Genomic DNA, 21,256 nt, shown 5'->3' with positions numbered 1-21,256 from the left:
TTTCAAGACAGGGTCTCACAGGCCCACTGGCTAGGCTGGAACTCAACACTATAGGCCAGGGCTGACTTTGAACTCATGGAGATCTACCTGTCTTTGCCTCCCAAGTTGAGATTAAAGGATTTCACTAATGCCTCTGGCCCTGCATGGGTCAAAGACAAGATTAAGACTAAGACAGTAAGTGCAAAGTGCCTGCCACACTAGAGATGCCCATCCGACCATGTGTGCCCTAAATACCCCTGTCCACACTCAGCCCCCATCCAGGTGACTACATCCACCACACGTGGCCAAGATGACTTTCCCTGCTGCCAAAATTACTGCCTCCCAAGAGGTGCAAAGTTCTGCCCGTCCAGCTCTGGTGCTGATGTAAATCAGAGTTCCGGAGATGCTTTGAGAGGTGACAGGTTCCTTGGAGTTAGTGCCCTCTGCAGTGTTCCTTATAAGGCTGTACTTCTCGTTCAGAGATGTGAGTCACTGCGGGGTTGCTAGATAAATGCACAAAAGGATAACATGCTGTTACAACCTCGTGGAGGCTAAGTTCAGCTCATGACTACAAGGCAATTTTCAGGAGGCCAAAGTAGGTAAAATAACAATCGATCCTTGGGGGTCGTGTGTGTGTGTGTATGTGTGTGTTTGTGTGTGTGTGTGTGTGTGTGTGTGTATGTGTGTGTGTGTGTGGTTTTGTGGGTTTTGGTTTTATGGGTTTGGTTTTTGGTTTTTGTTTGTTTATTGTTTGTTCTTTTGAGTAAGTGCTATTTGCAAAGACGGCACTGTGTAAGATTCAAAAACGGGAAAATGAAGGAGACAAAATGAGCAAAGATGAAAGCGCTGCTCTGGAAGAGATTACAGGCTACTTAAGGAAGTGGAATGCCTATAGCGGAATAGAAAGCTCACGCCACAAAACAAGATATACAATCCATGCAGGGAGGAGGCGCAGCTTGTGAAAGCTAGTTCCTGCTGAGATGTAGAGCTCAGAGCAGCCTCGGGGGGAAGTGGGCACCAGACCTTGAAGTATCAGGATGCAACCAGGACATAGTACGAGAGAGAGTCTCTCAGGTGTCATGTTTGGGTGGCCCAGTGGCTTTCAGGTCTGTGGCAAAGCAGAAATATTATAATAAAAGGTGTAGGCAAAGAAAATGTGTTTACCTCATGTATACAGGAAGAAGAGAAAAACGGACAAGAAGGAGCCAGGGGCAAGATATACCCTTCAAAGATGCCTCCACCCAAGCCAGGCGATGGTGGCGCGCGCCTTTAATCCCAGCACTCCGGAGGTGGAGGCAGGCAGATCTCTAGGAGTTGGAGGCCAGCCTGGTTGACAGAGTGAGTTCCAGGAGAGGTTCCAAAGCTACAGAGAGAAACCCTGTCTCGAAAAACAAAACAGAGCAAAAAAGATGCCTCCACCTTACCCTGTGATAGCACTTCTTCCAACCAAAGCCCATCTCCTGTTAGCCCAGTGGATTGATCCACTCATGGTACAGTCTCCTCTCAATTGCATTATCAGCTGGGTGCCAAGGTCTCTTTTGGTGGGACACTTCATGTCTAAACTGTAACACCAATTCGATTTTAAGCACACATAAATCCCCTTCCAAGTCCCTCCAGGAAAGAATTATGTGTGGTTAGTTTTCAAATGAACAGTAAAATTCACAGCTTATGTAGCCCTTTTCCTTCCCACACACAGACACATTCTTAAAAAAAAAAAAAAATCTGGGAATCATCCCACTACTGAGAATGTCCAGTTGCTGAAGATGGGTGAGCCTATTTGTGGCCAATTTAGAAGCAGATAAGCTTTTGAGCCCAGACTGTTCTTTTGCAGCCGTCTGGATCCAGTTACTGCCTCTCTTGCTGGACGATAGGTCCATCCGCTCATTCTCCATTCAACAGGTGTTTGCTGCAGGCTTCCTACATGTCAAGCATTTTGTTAGGATGATTGCTCAACAAACTAAGAAGTCAGTGGTCTTTCTTGGTAAGTTGTACCCCAAGTCAACCATTTGCCCGGACCCAATACCTACCCATCCTTGACTCCTCCCCATCTCTCAACATCTTCATTCAATAATCAACCACCATGACCTGATACTGTATCCTTAATACATTTGAAATCCTTGGATTTCTTCCAACCCCATCTCCTCTTCCTTACTCTAAGCCTCCACATTCACTGTCAGCAACCACCTCCTAATAACTTTTCCTGCTTCCAGACTTGTTCTCATCCATTTTAATTGTCAAACCACAGCGTGTAGCAAGGAATCCAGGCTCACTTAAAGAGATGCCTGACTTTATGGGCCTCCTGGGAGGAAATCTCTAACCTCTGGAATATAAGGTAGCTTTCTCATTGTTTGCTGTTGGGTTTTGGGGGGTTGTTTATTTTTTGTTTTGTTTTACTTTTCTCTTTGGCTCTTTGCTCGTTGGGGGCCCACTACCCAGCTTCCAAATAAATACACAGAGTCTTATTCTTACTTGTGAATGCCCAACCTTAGCTCGGCTTGTTTCTTACCAGCTTTTCTTAAATTATCCCATCTATTGTTTGCCTCTGGGCTTCCGTCTTTCTCTATTCTGTATACCTTTCTTTACCTCTTACTGCATGGCTTACTGGGTAGCTGCCTCTGGTGTCTTCTCTCCTTCTCCCTCTCTCGCTCCTTCTCTTCCCAGATTTCTCCTATTTATTCTCTCTGCCTGCCAGACCCACCTATCCTTTCTCCTGCCTAGTCATTGGCCACTCAGCTCTTTATTAGATCAATCGGGTGTTTTAGATAGGCAAAATAACTCAGCTTCACAGAGTTAAACAAATGTAACATAAAAGAATGCAACACATTTTTTCCAATCATTAAACAAATGTTTCACAGCATAAACAAATGTAACACATCTTCAACTACTATTCTACAACAATTGTTTTGGCAAAATACTTGGCAAAGATAATTTCCATAAGCAAAGTTTGCAGTTCGAGGGTACCATTCACCATGTCAAAGGAATTAAGGTAGCAGAAGCAGAAACATTAGGCGACTGGGCATGCTGCATCCATAGTCAGGAAACAGAGACAGATGAATGCTTGTATCAGCTGGCTTTCTTCTTGTCATTCAGTTTGGAAACCCAGCCCATAAAACAGCGCTACCCTCAGCTAGGCTGTGTCTTCATTAGTTTTCTACCAATGTGATAAAACACTAAGATTAAGGCAACTTGTAGAAGAAAGAGTTTGTGTGCTTTCAGTTCCAGTGGGTTAGGGTTCATAACATCAGGGACAGCAGGCAGCCAGACGCTGAGAACTCACATCTCAAGCTGTCATCAGGGAACAGAGTGACCTGGGGCTGGTGGGAAGCTTTGAAATCCCCAGGCTCATCTCTAGTGGCACACTTTCTTGAGCAAGGCCACACCTCCTAATCCTCCCCAAACAACAAAATCAAAGCCAAAGAACATGAAGACATTTCATTCAAACCCCCACAGTGTAGACCTTCACACCTCAATTAACCCAGGGTAGAAAACCCTTCACGGACATGCCCAGAGATCCGTTTTCATGGTGATGGATCATCTAGATCCCATCAACTTGACAATCAAGAGTGACAGAGGTGACTTTGTTATTCATTGTGAGTCCCTCATTTGTTGTGTGATGAATAGGGATTGAGGTTGGACAAGCAGACTAAGTGGTTATAGGGTTGGAGCTTTCTATCAAATGAGATAGCCTGATCTCTGAAACAGGAGGTACCTGAAAACTGAGTCAAACCAAACAGACAAAAATCCAATCAACAATGCCTAGCTAATGAAGCCTCAATAAACACTGTGGACCTGAAGCTAAAGGGAATTTCCCTAAAGGCTATTGTCACACAAAACTGTGTGTCCTACTTTATACATTTTTTCCTTTATTTTAAGTTTGTATTTTTTACTATAATAAAAACTAATTATAAATCACCATAATTCTGTGACTCATTTAAACCTAGAGACAGTTTCGGGGATCACCAAATCTGCAGCTAGATTTCCCGAATTAGATGGCAGCCATGCCTGACCCTCCAAAATGGGGCTGGTATCCCACATGAGTGTATTTTTGTGGGAACTGTGCCCCTAACTTTAAGTTTTACTAACTTGCTATACATGGTCAGAGAGGATTTCTAAAATGGGATTGTGACTGTATTACACATCTGTCTAACACACTTTCAGGATGCCCCACTCTCACCAAGATGAAGTCTGAGAACCTAACTAATCAGGCTCCTAAGACGACTGAAGGGCCAGGCTCCACTTTGTGCTCCAGGCTCACGTGTACCAAGCCTCTCAGACTGGACATTTCAGCCATATTGAGCCACCTGCCGTTCTCTGGGTCCTCCAAGACTCTCCCCTTTCCAAGTTTTAGAATACATGTCACTTGTCATAATCTCCCCACCCCTCCTATTTAGCTCACTCCCACTATCCCTCCAGATCTCAGTTTAAATGTCACCTCTTCTGCCTGGTATATCTTGTGTCAGACTTACACACTCTCCCCTCTCAGCACACTTAACCTGGGTTGAAACAGCCTGGCATCTCCTCTGTCCCCACCCCCACCCCGGCCCTCACTATAAACTTCTGATCATGGCTAATATGTTTTCTTCCTTCTTTTGTCTTCTGGGGCTTAGCAGATTGGCAGGCAACCCAAAGAGAGAAATTATAACAGTGCGAGAGATAAACAGCAGACATTAACATGAGTAGGGTCAAAGGAATGAATGGCTTCAGAGAAAGACTTTGGACAGCACCCAGGTTATATCCAACAGCTGGCCAAAAGTCATCGCTCATGGTAGCTTTACCCACGGGTAGTTAAAATCATTAGCGTGAGGCTGACTCTGTTGATTTCAACATCAGAGGATGAGCTGCTTTGATTTTTGTTCCTGGTATTGAGACAAGTTTTGTCCAAAGACCAAGTTTGAAATTGAAATTGTCCTTTGGTCATCCTTGAGCCTAGCATTTCCAACTCCACCATTTATGGATTTATGTGAATAATGGCATCTGTGATAGTTTATTTTGAGGCAGAGTTTCAATATGTAGCCCTGGCTGACCTAGAACTCACTATGTAGATCAGGTTTCCCTCAGGCTCAGAGATCCACCTGCCTCTGCCTCCTGAGTGCTGGGATGCTGAGTGCTAAGTGCATGTGTGACCAAGCCTGGATGTCTTCAATATTCTAGCAAATAATTAATCTATTATTCAGTGTCTCTGGTCGTTTGAATAGGGATGCCCCCCCATAGACTCTAAATTTGAATGGTTGGTCACCAGGGAGGTACACTATTGGGAGGCGTGGCCTTGTTGGAGTAGATGTGGTTTTGTTGAGTAAATGTATCACTAGGGGCGGGTTTTGAGGTTTCAGATGTTCAGGCCAGGTGCCCAGTGTTTCTCTCTTCCTGCTGCCTGCTGCTCCAGATGTAAAACTCTTGTGATCTCTCCAGCACCATGTCTACCTGTGTGCCACCATGTTTTCTGCCATAGCAATAATGGACTAAACCTCTGAACCTGTAAGCCAGCCCCAATTAAATGTTTTCCTTCATAAGAGTTGCCATATAGCATTGACTAAGACTGTATTCATTACCAGTAATGCATACAAGCATGAGAATCTATTTACACTTCCTTATTAAGTATTGCTTGACCAAACACTTGCTAGTATCAGCAGAACGGTATCTCCAGGTGCATTTTAGCTTCTGGTAAAAAAACAAAAAAAAACAAAAAAAAAAACTCTTCTTTCCTTTTCCCTTCTTTCCCTTTCTTCCTAGAATAGAGGAGTTATCCCTGGACTCCCCTAGGGCACTGGTAGGGGCAAGGGATCCACACAGAGATACATTGATGGTATACCTGTTGGTGTCCAAGTATTCAACACACAGGGTATAAGGCAAGGATCAGAGAGAAAAGGCACAGCTGATATGATTGGTTTGTTACTTGACATAAATCATTGAAAAAAAAAGGACATGTATGAAGGAAACACACACATACACACACACACACACACACACACTGGTTGAGCCAGCATGGTATCCCACACCTTTAATCCCAGCACTTGGGAGGCAGAGGGAGGCAGATCACTGTGAATTCAAGGCCAGCCTGGTCTGCAGAGTGAGTTCCAGGACAGCCAGAGCTGCTACACAGAAAAACCCTGTCTCAAAAAAAACAAAAAAGAAGAAGAGGAGGAGGAAAAAGACTGATTTAAGTGTATTGAAATCAAGGCTAATCTATAAACCACCTATTTTGTAAATATGTAAACATAGGTCGATTTAGAAATGACTATAGTTATAGATGTGTGTATGTTTATGCCTATGTGTCTTTCCAGTCGACCCACCAGAAGCAATGATACCTCAGTCACAATGAACACAATAAGGGGCCAGCTCCTGGTTTCTCAACACCGTCCTCTGCTGAAAGGAAGGGAACTTCGTTGGAGAACGAGAGGATCCTAGGCTTGGAGAAAGGGAAGCCTGGATTGTATTACCATGCTAAGGAGAAATGGCTGAGAATTACGGGAAGTGTAGAAGCACTAAGAACTCATCTGAATGGGCTTGACCCACCATGTCTGGAACAATTGGAATATTAAAAAAAAAAAGCAGACTGGCAATGAAGTAGCATCTGCAGACTAAAATAGGGTTCGTCACTGAAATGCATATATAAACAAATACAAAAAAAGAAAAGCCCTTTATTTCAGTAGTTCGCCAACTAATCAGAGGAGAAGGGGATGATGGAGATGGAAAACCATTTGGCAGCTGTCACGCTGGCAGTTAGCTCCAGCAGGAGACATCAACAGAAACCAAGATTGGTAAGTGGGAGTTTGATCAAAACAGGAATATCACCTCACAAAACTACAATTCATTTTAAAGGGGGTAAATGACAACTTCACACAGGGAAATCTGTTATCAAGATAAACAACACAAAGCCAGGTGTGGGGGTGCACTCTCCTTTAATCCCAGCACTCGGAAGGCAGAGGCAGGGGGATCTCTGTGAGTTCGAGGTCAGCAGCCTGGTCTACAGAGTGAGTTTCAGATAGCCAGAGTTGAAACACAGAGAAACCCTGTCTTGAAAATTAAAAATAAAAAGTAAATAAAAGTAAAAAATAAAAAAGATAAACAGCACCAGCCGTTTGACTGGTGCACCCCATCATGGTTCCCTTGTGGGATTTGCTGAGAAGTGGATTTTGTCATTTCCGTGCTATTCTTGTGAATTGTAGGCAATGTCTGGTCACGAGAAGACACCAGACAGATCCAGAAGTGTCCAGCACAACACAAGACCTACAAAAGAGTTGAAGAAGCCGAGTGTGGTGGCACATGCCTGTAACCTCAGTGCTTGTAAAGATGAGGCAAGAGCATTTCCAGGGCAGCCTAGATTTCACAACAAGAGTACACAGCAACTATTCCAGATTGAAGAAAACTAAAGAGACACAAGAACTAGGCAACATGTACTTCTGGTCCAGAAAGAAAGAGGGGGCATTGTCAACACAGTCTGAAAATGTGCACACAGTCAGTGGATTGGACGGTGGTGACACATGGCAGTTCATTCCCTGACCTGGTGTATGGTGGGTAGGAAGATTATATAGTTCAAGATGTGCAAAGAGTAAATAACACTTTGACAAGGTCCGAGAACCCAGGTTCATCACTTCACATAACAAAATATATAATTACATGCAGATACTCCTTCATTTATGATGTGGTTACAGTCTAGTAAACTCATCGTAAGTTGAAAACATTAGAAGCTGAGAATGCACTTCATCCAACAAGCCTACCAAACACCACACTTAGCAGCCGAGCACTCCAGAGCGTTAATTGTTCCCCTTGACATGAAGTGGCCATGTGAGAGTTAGAACTCACTGCTGTGGCCCAGCACCCTGAGACAGTGCTGTACTGCATAGCGCTTGCTCAGGACAAGATGAAAATTCTAAATTCTAACTGAATTTGTATGACTTTTGAAAAGCCATAACATTGAAAATGTTTAAGTCAAATCACAAGTTGGAGAAGGGTATCTGTACCAAACACTCACTTTGCCATACCAGGGAGCTACCCTGCAACCTTGTTCTCTACTTGCTATTAGGTCTATCTTTAAGAATTAATGTCCTTCCTGGTCCAAACTTCAGCGGCTCTTTGTTCATTGGGGATGAAGATTCTATTCTATCTTGAAGCATTAGATAGGAGGTTTGTCTGTTTGTTTGTTTGTTTGTATTTTACAAGAGAGGTGTATGTAAGCCCATTTTTTTTGGTAAGATCCGTCAAAGCCTAAGTCATTGGTTCTCAACCTTCCTAATGCTCCAACCCTTTAATACAGTTCCTCATGTTGTGGTGACCCCAACCATAAAATTATTTCATTGCTACTTCATAACTGTAATTTTGTAACTATTATGAATCATAATGTAAATATCTGATATGCAGGATGTCTGATATGCAACCCCCAAAGGAATTGTGACTCACAGGCTGAGAACCGCTGGTCTAAGTGGTACCCTGCTGCCTGCTGTCTCCACAGCCATGTTCTGAAACTAGTCTGCTTGTACAAGTTCAAAATTCATCACATCATTTCTTAGCAGAGCTGGCATACACACTTGTACACACATCACACATTCCATGCAGAGCAACACTGGAAAAAATAGCCACAGTTAGGTTGGTATGTACTTCAGGAGCGACACGGGCTCGCACCTGGAGGAGCTAGTCATTAGCTGACTTTCTTTTACCCATTCATTCACTCACAGAGCCTCCAGACTTATGAGAAGACACCAGGATGAAGCATTTAGGTCTGTTTTGGGAGCCACAGGTAGGAGTGAAAGAGGGCTTCACTGAGACAGAGTCAATTGTCCACTAAAGAGGTAGTGGGACTTTCCTGGGAGCAGGGGAAGCATGGAGTTGTGAAAAAAAAAAAACATACTAGGTAACAAAGCAAGTAAATGCTTTTAAGGTGAAAGAGTTGGGTGGAGGAAAATGATGGGGAAAGATGGGGGGAAGAGGGGACATTCCTCCTGAGAGAGCCCCTGACCTCTACGATCATCAGTTTTAGATGTCAACACAATTTAGAATCACAGGTTCTAAATCCCTCCGTGAGGGATTGTCTGGATTGGTTGGACTGTGGAAATGTCTGTGGGGGATTGCTTTGATTATTTACTATATGTGGAAGGCCCAGTCCATTGTGGGTGGCACCGTTCCCTAGGTTTTGGATCCTGGACTGAATCCAAGTAGAGAAAATGAACTGAGTTGTAAGCATGCATGCCCACGGATGTGATGTGACGAGCTAACTTATTAAGTTCCCGCTGCCTGACTTTCCTGCTGTGACGGACTATAAGCAGGAACTGAGAACTTAAACCATCTCACCACTAAGTTGCTTTCTACCAGAGTACTTTGCCACAGCGATGGAAACAAAACTCAGAGCTATGAGAACACCAAATGTCACCAGTGTGACAGTAGAGCTGTCCTGTCACAGAGTTCGCATCCCAGCTCCACCCTCTGCTAGCTTCGTGACCTCGGGCAATCATTTACCCTTTCTAAGACCCTGGTCCATCTGGCACTGAACAGGAGTGCAGACCAACCACCTCCTGAGCTGCCATGAGCCTTGACTTAGGAGAGTCTCTCTCAACTTTGGTCCCTGCTTCTGACATCCCTGCTTCCTCAAACTACATGAAACTTGAACGTCCATCAATCATTCTCATTTGCCTCTGCTATTTATCTCAGTGTCCCAGTTCACTCAGAAAAGCCTAATTTTCTTCCCATTCATGCTCTATTAACTTCTCTGACAACTTCAGGTGATGAAGGAGCACCATTCAACCATAGAGGTTAGGGAGACACCGGGACCCTGCACATACGATCTCCCTGCAGGGGGCAGCATCAGGCAATGTAAACGATGCCAGGACTCCCTGAACCCTCAAGGTTGATCTGGAGGACCCTACTCCAGTTGACAAAGGACCCATTTTATTCCTGCTGGGTTTGATACAAGGTCTCAAGGTATCCAGGTAGTCAGGTCTTTAGTGCACCCCGTGTCTGTGTGTGTGTTGGGGGGGGGGGGGGTTATTTGTAAAGAATCCCTGACCAGCCCAGCTGAGTTTCCCTGAAGCCTCACAGAACCGCAGTGCCAATGCCAGGGCAAACCACGCCGGGTCTCCCACCCACCCGCTCTTGTTACAGATACACACTCAACAATGCGGCAATGGGAGAGTCCTTGACAAGGGAAAGATGGGGGCTTAACACTTCCCACTCGGCCTGGGGGGACACAGCCTGGCATTAAGCAATTGATATTGAGAACACGTGGGGATGTGAAGCTGGAAGCGTAGATAGGGCACACATTACCACGGGCTGTTTTTAAGAGGGCACGATAGTTCTGGGTCCCAAAAGTCCCCCACTCATGGTCAGACATAAGACGATACTCTACAGTTCCTGCATCTATTCATATGGGAGATCAAAGACACAAAACTGTCAAATCATCAAGATGGGCTGCAGATGTAGGTCTGTTAGCAGTGTGCTTGCCTAGCAGGTACCAACCCAAGGGCTAGCTCCCCAGCGTGGGTGGGACATGCCAATAATCCCCCGGCACTCCTCGGGTAGAGGCAGGAGGATTGGAAATTCAAAGTCATCCTTAGCTACACAGCAAGACCGTGCCAATCTGGAAGACACGAGACCCTCATTAAACAAAATATCACCAAGACTTTCCCAGAAGTCCAGAGTACAGGATCCTTATGGGGATGAGGATGAGAAATAAGGGAATCTGGGCTGGAGCGATGGCTCAGCAGTTGAGAGACTGTTCTTTGAGAGGACTTTGTTCAATTCCCAGCACCCACATGGCAGCTAGCAACTGTCTATAACTACAAGATCTTACACCCTTCCACAGATATACATGCAGGCAAAACATCGATGAGCATGAGATAAAAGTAAATAAATAATTTTTAAGAATGTGGGACTCTGGGGAAGGGAACTGCTACGAAAGGTGGCACTGAGTGCCCACACAAACTGTGAACACCGACTTTCCCGAGAGAGCTTCAGACCTCTGTGCCTGTGGGAGACTCTTGTCACTCAAAGCTTTTTGGCTTTGGCTAGGGAGGGGAACCACTCTGTCACCATGACATCACCGACCTTCCAGGAACCACTGAGTCAGCTGAGGCCCCAGGCTGGACTCACTTCCTCCATGCAGAAGGCAAGAGGAGGGGGTGCAGGGGCCGGGCTGTGGGCCTGTTCTCATCACCCCCTCCCCCACCCCAGCCCCATGTGGGCCAGCTTCAGGCCCACAGTCCACAGGCACAGCAGTGTGGGGCTGTCTGTGTTCATCCTCACTCGTGCTCGCATCCTGGGGAGAGGCAGAAACCCGTTACCTCCTTGTGAACAAGGAGCTGTTTCTAAGGAGGACCGATCGTGACGGAAGAATTGGGAAAGGGCCGGACCAGATGAAGCTGGGACTAGGAGGACACATGTGGGAGGCTAAGGCTGAGACTAATTGATACCTGTGACTACCTCACAGTCACAAACTGGTCTACATTAGATGTCTCCTACAGCGATGGACAGGCAGATCTGTCCAGGATCGCTCCCTACACGAAAGAGGGTGAACATCGCCACAGCTCAACTCGTCCCGTGAGTATAAACTCAAGGACAGAGTAAGAGGAGACAGACGATCTGCAGCCCCAGGCGGATGTCGTCCTCCTACCTCTCCTCCCAGTGAGTCCCGAGTGCCCTCCCCCACTCAGACCATCTCCTTCCCTGTGATGACGACCCACAGTAGATTCCATCTGTGCCATCAGCACCCATCTCACCTTTGCCTGGAACTCAACAACGTTCTCTCACGCAACTAGCTGGTCTGATGAAAAGGAAAATAAACCCGTGAGCAGTAAAACCGTTTTATGGCGTGGCATGAATCTCTACTTCTCACGTGATCTGCCACGTCTTAATTTTTTATTATATTGATGAACTAAATGCTAACCTAGCCCTGGGTAAACATCTCCATCCAACCAGCGAGAACAGCATGATCTGAGAGGTGAAGAAAGTGGTCCAGGCACACAGCTGGTGAGTGGTAGAGCCAGCCTCAAAGCCAGATCCAAGAAGCGAGGTCTTTCCACATGGGCGCTCTGACTCAAAGCGAGAGCCTCCTCTGCCTCTGAGTCAGCAACGGTAAAATTAGAATTTCACTCAGCAATCACCAAGTCTTAAGGTGAGGGTAGGTGGGTTGGGGACTTGAAGGTTGTCCAGGTTTGTGACCAAAACAGATGTCCAAGTCTCCTACACAGCATCCTGGCTTCTGTTTGGAGGTTACCAAATTCAGGAAGTCTCCTGGTTCGGCACGTGCCCCAGTTTGCCAGGTCTGGAGATCACATGCCCCTGTATCGTCCATGCATTAAATCTGCTATTGGGGTCATAAGAGACCTGAGCCGGGTGTGACCCTGAATGTCCTGTCTTCAGAGTGCATTCTCGGGTCCCTCCATTTACTCCTTTGTGGGTTTTGCTCACCACGCTACTGTGTGAGGTGTTTTACCTGTCTCAATCTCAAGTGAGACTTCGGTTGAGTGCAGTAAACTGATGCGACCGTACAACCCTTTAGAAGTGAGCCGACCAGCTCAGAAGAGAAGCAGACCAGATCACACTCGCTATGCTGTGGGCTTGTTTGACCTTATCATGAATGAAAAGCCTTAACTGTGCTGTCCCTGAGGCGCATCCTCCCCTGGGCCTTGTTCAGCTGGGTTTGGGATACACATGACTTGTTCTCAGCATGCAGACAATGCCTACCGCCTAGCAAATGCTTCTGGATAGCTCACGGCTCCCTGTCCCCAGACGCCTAGAACTCAGCTCTGTCCTCTCTCAGGGGCCCAGTTTTGAACCTCCACTCTGAAATGCTGTCGAGGGTTTATCCCGGTACAGACTCATGACTCGTTAAGTATTTCCAGCGAACGCTTAGGAAGTTTACCCATCTACAAGCCACATGGAAGCAAGGGCCTCCGTCACAGGCCCTTTCTCTGCTGAAACAGGATTTGCCAGTGTTTCTACAGTGCTAGGCTGCCATGCAAATACTCATTGAGAGTGTTATAGAGACCCAAACGTAAAGTGGAGCGTGGAGCATTACCCTCAACCTCCAACTTCCCGTAAAGGGCTGTTTCTACTTCCTTGACATTGTACCCGGAGGCTTTGAATAAATGGGAAGGGCACGTGGCACCTTCTCTGCCTCCCCATCCCGTCTGTGCCTTCTGCCGAGCAGTACACAGCATCAAGCAGTCTTCTTTACGCTTGCCTTTCTTCTTGACTGCTATGTTCTCAGCGCTGCAGCTGAACACACTGCTTTATGCTCGCATGCCCAAGCTGCACGTCTAGATAGAGACAAAGGGTCTCCTTGAAACATGGGAAGCCTCCTCTCTCTCGGCAACCAGGCTCTGAGAATATTAACCATTCACCAGCAGTGGGGTGGGCAGGCGGGGGGGGGGAATTGAGTTTGAAACGCGAAGCTGAGCAAGACTTCTTTGCTCTAGACTGTCTGGGGCTCTCCTGAAACCACGAGCCCATTGAGTCCGTGAACTAGGAGCATCTTGATTGATTCCCGAGAGTGAAAATGCTTTGTTTTCAGATCTCAGAAGTAATTTCACTTCTTTCGCGTGGCCCAAGACACACTCTACAAGGGCTCCATGTTTTCCCTCCCGCCCAGTCATCCTTCATCCTCATCAGCAGCCCCTCCACACAGCTGAATTCTTTCTCACCCAGACCTCCACTTGTCTGTACAGGAGTGCACCTCTAAATTAGCTGTTGGGATTCCGTTTCATTCATTCGTCATCTCATCCTGTGGCACCAAGGTCACACTGGTAAAGTGTGCTAACGTCTACTCCTGCCCCTATGCCTTCTACCCAGGCATTAATCAGCATATGCGAAGGCCAGGAATTCACAGTTCCTTCCACTCTAACTAGTTCCCTCTCCAGCCTCTTTATGTGGGCACAAAAATGGGGTGTTTGTAACAGTCTAGCCCAGGTTGTCCACTTTAGAAAGAGGAATCAAGGGGGACTTCTCTGCCGTGGTCCTCAGGTTCGAACTCACACCTGCCAGAGGAGACAAGGTAGAGTGGAGAAAGCATTCCAGACCCAGCAAGAGGCCAGAGCTGGAATCCAGAGTCAGGGCCTTAAGGATGTCTTTAGCAGCCACGTGGGTGAGAAAGGAAAAAGGGGAGGGGGGATGGGAGGCCGGGGAAGAGCAGGAGTTGGCTCCCACTTTGCAGGAAGAGGCAGCAGGAACCGGGGAGCATTTCGAAGCTCAGTCTGGCTACCACAGGAAGTTGGAAATGGGTACTGGTAGGGAGTAAAGAACCCATCGGGCTGTTGTTCTGAATGAGCGTTGGTGATGCTAGGTGCTGAGGAAGAAGACAGAAGGCAATGGAAGGGTGATGTACACTCCGAAGGCAGGTATATTGTGTGTGTGTGTGTGTGTGTGTGTATATAAACATTATCGCAGTGTTGGCATCAGACTTCATAGGAAGAAGCATGAAGGAACATTTCACACTGGGAGTCACCAACTGATCCTGGGGAGAAGGGGTTCCCGAAGTCAAGGAAACAACATGCTAATGTGTCTTGCTGTGCTCCGTGTGACTGTGCCACGTGTGTGTTTTGTGTGTGTGTGTGTGTGTGTGTGTGTGTGTGTGTGTGTGTGTGTGTGTGTGTGTGTTTGCACATGCATAGGATTTGGAGGAAAGTTTGAAAGCTTCCAGAAAAATCCAGCAGGGGTGGGGATGGAAAGAGGCAGAGGCCTTGCCAAGTACTAACAACCTGAAAATTAAAGAAAGCTGTGTTTCTGGCCATGACTTCATCGTCCCATACCTAATGTATCCAGCAGTGCACTTCCAGGTCATAACAAAGGAACAGAGAAAATTAGCTACACATCGGCACAGAGTGGCTTCTCCCGTTGTTTGATCGTAAACCTGGTGTCCGGAGCCACCGATGAACATTTCTGGGTAACCTCAGGGTGTTGCTTCTATTTGTAACAGGAATTAGGCAAAGAAGGGGGTTCCAATTCTTACCTAGTGACCTATAAATAAACACTCGGATACAAAGTACACGTCACTGCCCTATCTGGTTAGGGACGGGGGCGGGTAGGGGGGATGATGGGGAGTCAGTTCCCTTTTCGCATACATACTGTCACGGATCAGACTTTCTTTACACACCAGAGGCTGTGATGCTAACCATGTTCAGCTGTGGCCAACTATGACACTTCAATGTTTGTTTTATCCTATAGTTCAGTTTCTGCGCCAACTGAAAAAGAATGGACCAGAGAAGCCAAGACACGAAGTACATTCTAAACAAGCAAGTTAGAGAAAGCCATACCTATTCGCAAGCAAGGGCTGAAGAAATAATACACTAGGCTGAGGGTGGAAACCTTATGACTGTAACCTGAGACTTCACAGACCCTGCCAGTCTAAGAGCAAGAACAATGGCAGTGCATGTTTGGCAGGCTCTGAATCATCCCTTGCCAAGCCCCACCCAACATTTCTGGAAGTCCCCAGAGAGTCACAGCACAGACAGATGGGGACTCCAAAGGCAGCTCATGGCATGAGCTTTGTTTTCCTTGTCTCTAAAACATAAAAATCTTGGGACTAGAGAGACAGCTCAGCAGTTAAGAGCACTGACTTGGCTCTCTTCCAGAGGACCCGGGTTCGATTCCCAGCATCCACATGGTGACTCATAACTATCTGTAACTCTAGTTCTAGGGGATCCAACACCTTCTTCTGTTCTCCACAGTCACCAAGCATGCAAGTGGTGCACAGACATAAGTGCAGACAAAACATCTGTACACACACATAATGTCACTTTAAATATTAATAATAAAATAAAATATAAAATCTCAAAATACTTTCTGGTATTGGCCTGGGGGGGGGGGGGGATGGCCTGAAAAAGGCTTCCACAGGGTTCCAGTCTTCTAATTGTTCAGAAACAGTTGAACAGTTGCTGCGTACTGCTCGGTCTCAAGCTGGGGGTAGGGTTGGGGGGGAAACAAACGCTGACTGGAGTGCCCATCAACATATCAAAGCAAACACCAGCCTCCAGGTTCTCCCAGTATCCCCCAGTCCCTACCTAGTACAGAGTCCTCCTGGCTGGCATGGTCCAGCCCCTATCCTAGACTTCTCCAGCACAGAGGCTGGGCTGGGCTGCCCTTCCCCCAGCTGTCCTTCCTTGTATTTTGGCTACCCTGTCTTTGGTCTCTTTGGTCTCCTGACTCTCCCCTCCCCCTTACTCCCTCTCCTCACAAGGCCCAGTTCAGGATAGCCTTCACTCTGGACTCTCTCGCAGATGTCTCTGCCTCTGGCTGTGCTCTCCCTCGTACCTACAATAAAGTCTGTCCTCCACCATACCCAGGAACAGTCATCTCCTTTGTATTTGTTTCTTTCATTACCTGCCACTACTGTGGCCACCAGCGTGGTCAGCATTCATCTGTGCCCACAGGAGCTCAGACCTGTAGTCTGAGCCCAGCTCACCTCACTGTAGAAGCCGACCGAGCACATCTTTCAAGGACCAACTTGGTCTTTAAGCCTGTGGGCTCCCGGCCAGCCTTCCCTCCAGACATGCCCAGGCAAGTCTTCCACGCTCGTAATTGACCCTGGACTGTTGCCAAAGAGTGGGGAGATGCAGGGACACATGAACAGAAGCACACCATGATGCTCTTGATATTTTCTGTCCCCTTCTGACCTCTCCTGAAGGGTGTGACCATCACTAGACCCCAGCTAGAGAATCAAAGTGCAGAAGAAACTGGTTCCCAGCAGGGATGGCAGTTTAACCCGTGAGACTTCCAGGGTCTCTGAGATTGTCAAGGAGCCCCTGGAAATGTCACCACTAAAAGCCAAAGAAGTACAAGATCTGGGCTAAAACCACACAAATTGGAAGAGAAAAAAGAAAAAGGCGGTGGTGGCTCTCATCTGTAACTCCTGCACTTGGGAGGCAGAGGCATTTGGACCCCTGCCAGTTCCAGGCCAACCTGGTCTACAAAGCAAGTTCTGGATCATCCAGGGCTATCTAGTAAGACTTAGCTCAAGAGAGAAAAATTGTGTGGGACACAAAGATTTGGGGGTAGTTGACAAAGAAAAGATAGGTACAACATAGCAGTCTCCCCATTTCCTGCACACAACCCTCATGGAAGTCTCAGTGCCACTACAAAGCCAGGCTTGAGGCTCTATCTCCAAACCTGTAGCTGAAATGGCCTTCCATGTGGAGAGTGTCCTTCAGGAACTCTAGTCTCCTAGTGAATTACAAATTCCTCACTTGCTGAGTGCTGGGGCCTTTAGGCCTGGGGGTGTGCAGTCTCTGCTCACCACTCTCAGGCATATCTATTGGCACACAGGGCAGGGGCTACAGAGAATGGTAGGAGTCCAGTGCCCATAATTCACGTAATAAACTTCCGGGGGGGGGGGCTGGAAAGATGGCTCAGCAGTTAAGAGCATTGCCTGTTCTTCCAAAGGTCCTGAGTTCAATTCCCAGCCACCACATGGTGGTTCACAACCATCTGAAATGAGATCTGATGCTCTCTTCTGACCTGCAGGCAGACACACAGACAGAATATTGTATACATATTAAAATATTAAATATTAAAAAAATTTCTGGGGGTCACCTGTAAGTCTTGGGAAGGATCGTAGGACGTTCTGACAGAAAAGGCGGTTTAACGGTTAATCTTCATTAGCAACTTAGCCAGATTTGGAACCACCTAGGACACATTCTTCTGGATATGTCTGTGAGGGTATTGCTAGACACCGAGGAGCGAAGTCCTACCCAGATTGGGGAAGGCTTTGTTGCACGCCTAGGACCTGTACTAAGTAGAAAGGGGGAAGGAAGAAGCCAATGAGTGCTTAGATTCATCCCTCTCTGAATCCTGATTGTGGCTTCACACTTCTGTTACCGCACCTTCTGTATCACAGTAGAGTATACCTTCTCAAACCAGGAGCCAAAAGGATCCATTCCTACCTTATGCTGCTTTAATAAGATATTTTGACATATCTACAAGAAGAGGAACTTAATACAAGTGAGGAAGACATCTCAGGAAGGAAAACAAAGACTGAGAGCCTCATAAGGGTGGGGCTCTTTTAATGCAGAAACAAAGAGATGTGAAAGGCGTGGAAAAGAAGGGTCTAAAGGACCAAGTGATGGAGTCCCTACCTGAGCCTAGAGGAGAGCCTGGAGCCTACCCGCATCCTACAGAAAAGGTTTGTCCCCCCCCCACCTCCCCTGTAGGATGGGGACAAGGATAGGACTGATAACAGGAGAGGCACAGGGTTCTTGGTTCAAGGTGATGGCCAAGCACGGAGAGATGGGAAAGAAGGGGAAAGGATAGCAGTCCCTCCAGAGAGAAAGCCAGGGCTCAGACCCAGGCAGAATAACCCTAAAAACCACTGCTCTTCCCTGCTTGTCACCCTGAATTCGTCCTTGCTCCATGGAAGACCAACCGGCCAGTGAACACACCAGAGGCGACCTGAGATATTCAGCCTGCACCTGTCCTCATTTACTTTCTGTTGCTCTGACAAGCACAATGACGAAATGAAACTTGGGGAAGGAAAGGGTTTATTTGACTTACACTTCCACATCACAGGGCATCCTTGAGCGAAGTCAGAGCGGGGATCTGACTTCAGTAGAAACTGCAGCAGAGGCCACTGAGAAATACTGCCCCTTGCGTGGCTCTCCCTCCTGGCGTTCAGCTGCCTTCCTTGTATGTCCCAGGACCACCTGCCAGGGGTGACTCTATGACCCAAAGTGAACTGAGCCTTCCTACACCAATAATTAAAGAAAATGAGACTTGCCTACAGGCCACTCTGATGGAGGCATCCCTCGCCCCCACAAAGTTCCCTCTTCCCAAATGACCCTCGATGATGTCAAATTGAACACAAAACAAAACGAACAAACCTAGCCAGCACAGCAAGCCAGCGGCATGAGGGGATCTTTATATTATGCCAATGTTCAAATTTTTTTCTTCCAACCCAGCAAATCAGAATGTCAGAGGGTGGGTGGAGTCTGATGCCTGATGACTGCATTGGGTTTTGGTTTGGGAATTGGTTTTTTTGTTTTGTTTTTTTTTTTTAAGTTCCCAAGTGATTCTAAACACACTTCCATTTGAGTCCCACTGAGGCAGGCATCTTTGAACACTTGGTTCCTTTAAAAGAATGGTCTTCTGGTGCCATGATGGAGCTGGCACCCATTCCATTAGGCCTTCGATCCTGGTGTTCCTATGGTCCACAGCAGTCTCGGTCCCCTCTTGAACAGTTTTGGGCTTCTCTTTTTCCTTAGTTGAAACATCGTTTCCTCTGGAATGATGCCTGAAGTTCCCACACCCAGGTATAGCTCCTCTTGTAGAGTGTTTGTTTAGTCCCACCACCCTTAGCACTGTCCTGGTCCTTGATCTGTCAGGGCTGTGGTCACTCTAGCATAGCCGGCACGCTCATTGGTTGAAAAGACCGAAGGAGTGCATCTTATTTCCTTTGTAATTTGTTTCTTCCTAGAACTGTCTCACTCACCTAAAAATAAGAATTAACCCGATTCTAAAATTTAAAATCACATAGTGTTTGTCCCTGTGGAATTGGTGAATGGAGGATCCAGGAGTCATCAGTATCCAGACAGCTTCTTTATCAGGGAAGGGGTGAATAGGTCTCCACTTTCTCCCAGGCAGAGCTTTGCCAGGCCTTGTGAGCCAGAATGTCTCCCCTGGTCTTGTGGCTGGGCTCCAACTCTGCCACTGGAGCCTGGGCAGGGGCTGTGAAGAATGAGGGAGTCATTCTTGGGGAAGATGGAGCAGGCCTTACTGGGTCTATGTGAAGACGCGTCCTGGAGCAGCCTGTAAGGATATGCTTGCTTCTCTGCAGCTTCTCTGAAGGTCTAAAGGACCAACAGAGGGGGACTGACTGGCAAGGTGGCATTGCCATTGTTGTCTCTAAGTACCAGCTGATGGCAGCCCCACAACTCCCAAAACACCCAAGCTTTTGGGGTCACCAGGAGGCACACATGGAAAGCCCAACACCCTCACCAGTGAGTCCAGAACCTCAGAGAGAATGAGGCCACCAAACACCCTCTTTCAGAAGACTTGAGGTTAAGGGTCAGGGACCCCTGCTGCTGACTGATACCACTTAGGTGTCCAGCCACCAGTTTGAGCTCCCAAACTGAATCTACTCCCCTCCTTCCCCTTCCTGTCCTCACCCCTGGCCAAAACACCTCCTGCCAGTGACTTCCTCATTTCTAAAAATAGCCGCAGCACCCTCCCAGCCAGATTCATTCCTCCCACTCAGCCCAGCCTACCAATGTCTCTGTGGATGTGTCCTCGCACACCCCTCCACAGCACCCTCTTCCTTGGCCTTGGTGCTCCCCTCTCCAGCCACTGACAGCACAGCTTCAAGCATGTGACTCCCTCCATCCATGCTTTCACTGAATCTCACCCTTAGGGGACAAAATAGAACCACAAAACAGCCCCCAAATGGCCCAGACTTCCAAGCCTCTCTCCATAGTCTGTGTTTTGCTCTGTGTTTTGCGTGTATGTGGGGGAGTGTCTGTGTGTATATGTGTGAGTGTGTGTGTGTCATGTTGTGTGTATTTGTGTCTGTGTGTCTGTCTTATGTGTGTCTGTATGTAAGCGTGTCTTTGTGTCTGTGTCTGTCTGTCTCATGTGTATGTGTCTCTCTTTTTTTGTGTGTCGTGTGTGTGTCTATACATCTGTGTCTGTGTCTGTGTGTGTCTCTCTGTGTATATGTGTGTGTCTGTGTGTCTGTATGTATGTGTCTGTGTGTGTGTCTGTGTCTCTGCATATGTGTATCTGTCCGTGTGTATATATCTATGTGGTATGTGTCTATGTGTCTGTCTGTTTGTATCTATATGTATGTATGTCTCTGTGTCTGTGTGTATGTGTGTCTGTGTGTGTGTCTGTGTGTCTGTGTCTGTGTGTGCGCACGCAGGCACACAGAAGGAAGTCATCAGAAGACCTAAGATGTCCTGCTCTAGTACTCTCTGTCTTATTCCTTTGAGAAAGGGCCTTCACAGAACCTAGAGCTAAGCTGGCAACCAGCAGGCCCCAGTAATTCTCCTGCCTCTGCCCCCCACAGTTCTGGGGTTTCTCCAGGCTCAGGTGCAGCCATTCCCAGCTTTTGATGTGGGCTAAAATCCAAATTCAGGTCCTCACTCTTGTTCACTGAGCCATCTCTTCAGCCCCGCCCTGTGCTTCTGGGCCTGTTATTTCCTCCATTTAAAAGAAAAGCACGTCAGCTTTCCAAACACTGATGTACTGCTCAAGATGGAGAGATGACATGTTCTCTCTGTCTCTGTCTTTCCTTTTAAGACAAGGACCCACACATCTCAGTTGGACCTTGAACTCACTAAGTAGCTGAACATTACCCTGACTTTTG

The 21,256-nt window shown here is 47.1% G+C and overlaps 1 long non-coding RNA gene across 8 annotated transcripts; it reads left to right on the top strand.

Moving 5' to 3' along the window:
* Positions 1-431: 431 nt before the first annotated feature.
* On the top strand, positions 432-9,589 carry LOC125391878 (uncharacterized). 8 transcript variants are annotated; one of them, XR_015001378.2, is made up of 6 exons: positions 444-574; positions 1,157-1,317; positions 1,811-1,960; positions 2,190-2,311; positions 6,261-6,737; positions 7,146-9,589. It is a non-coding gene; the product is annotated as an uncharacterized LOC125391878 (long non-coding RNA). The 8 variants fall into 8 exon arrangements; XR_015001380.2 differs by having other exon boundaries at positions 446-574; positions 1,879-1,960; XR_015001381.2 differs by having other exon boundaries at positions 447-574; positions 1,879-1,960; positions 2,225-2,311.
* Positions 9,590-21,256: the final 11,667 nt, after the last annotated feature.

Source organism: Myodes glareolus, chromosome 5, assembly GCF_982192425.1.
Source record: "Myodes glareolus chromosome 5, mMyoGla1.1, whole genome shotgun sequence".
NCBI lineage: Eukaryota > Metazoa > Chordata > Mammalia > Rodentia > Cricetidae > Myodes > Myodes glareolus.
The sequence above is the reverse complement of the archived record's forward strand: the minus strand, read 5'-3'. Positions and strand labels throughout refer to the sequence as shown.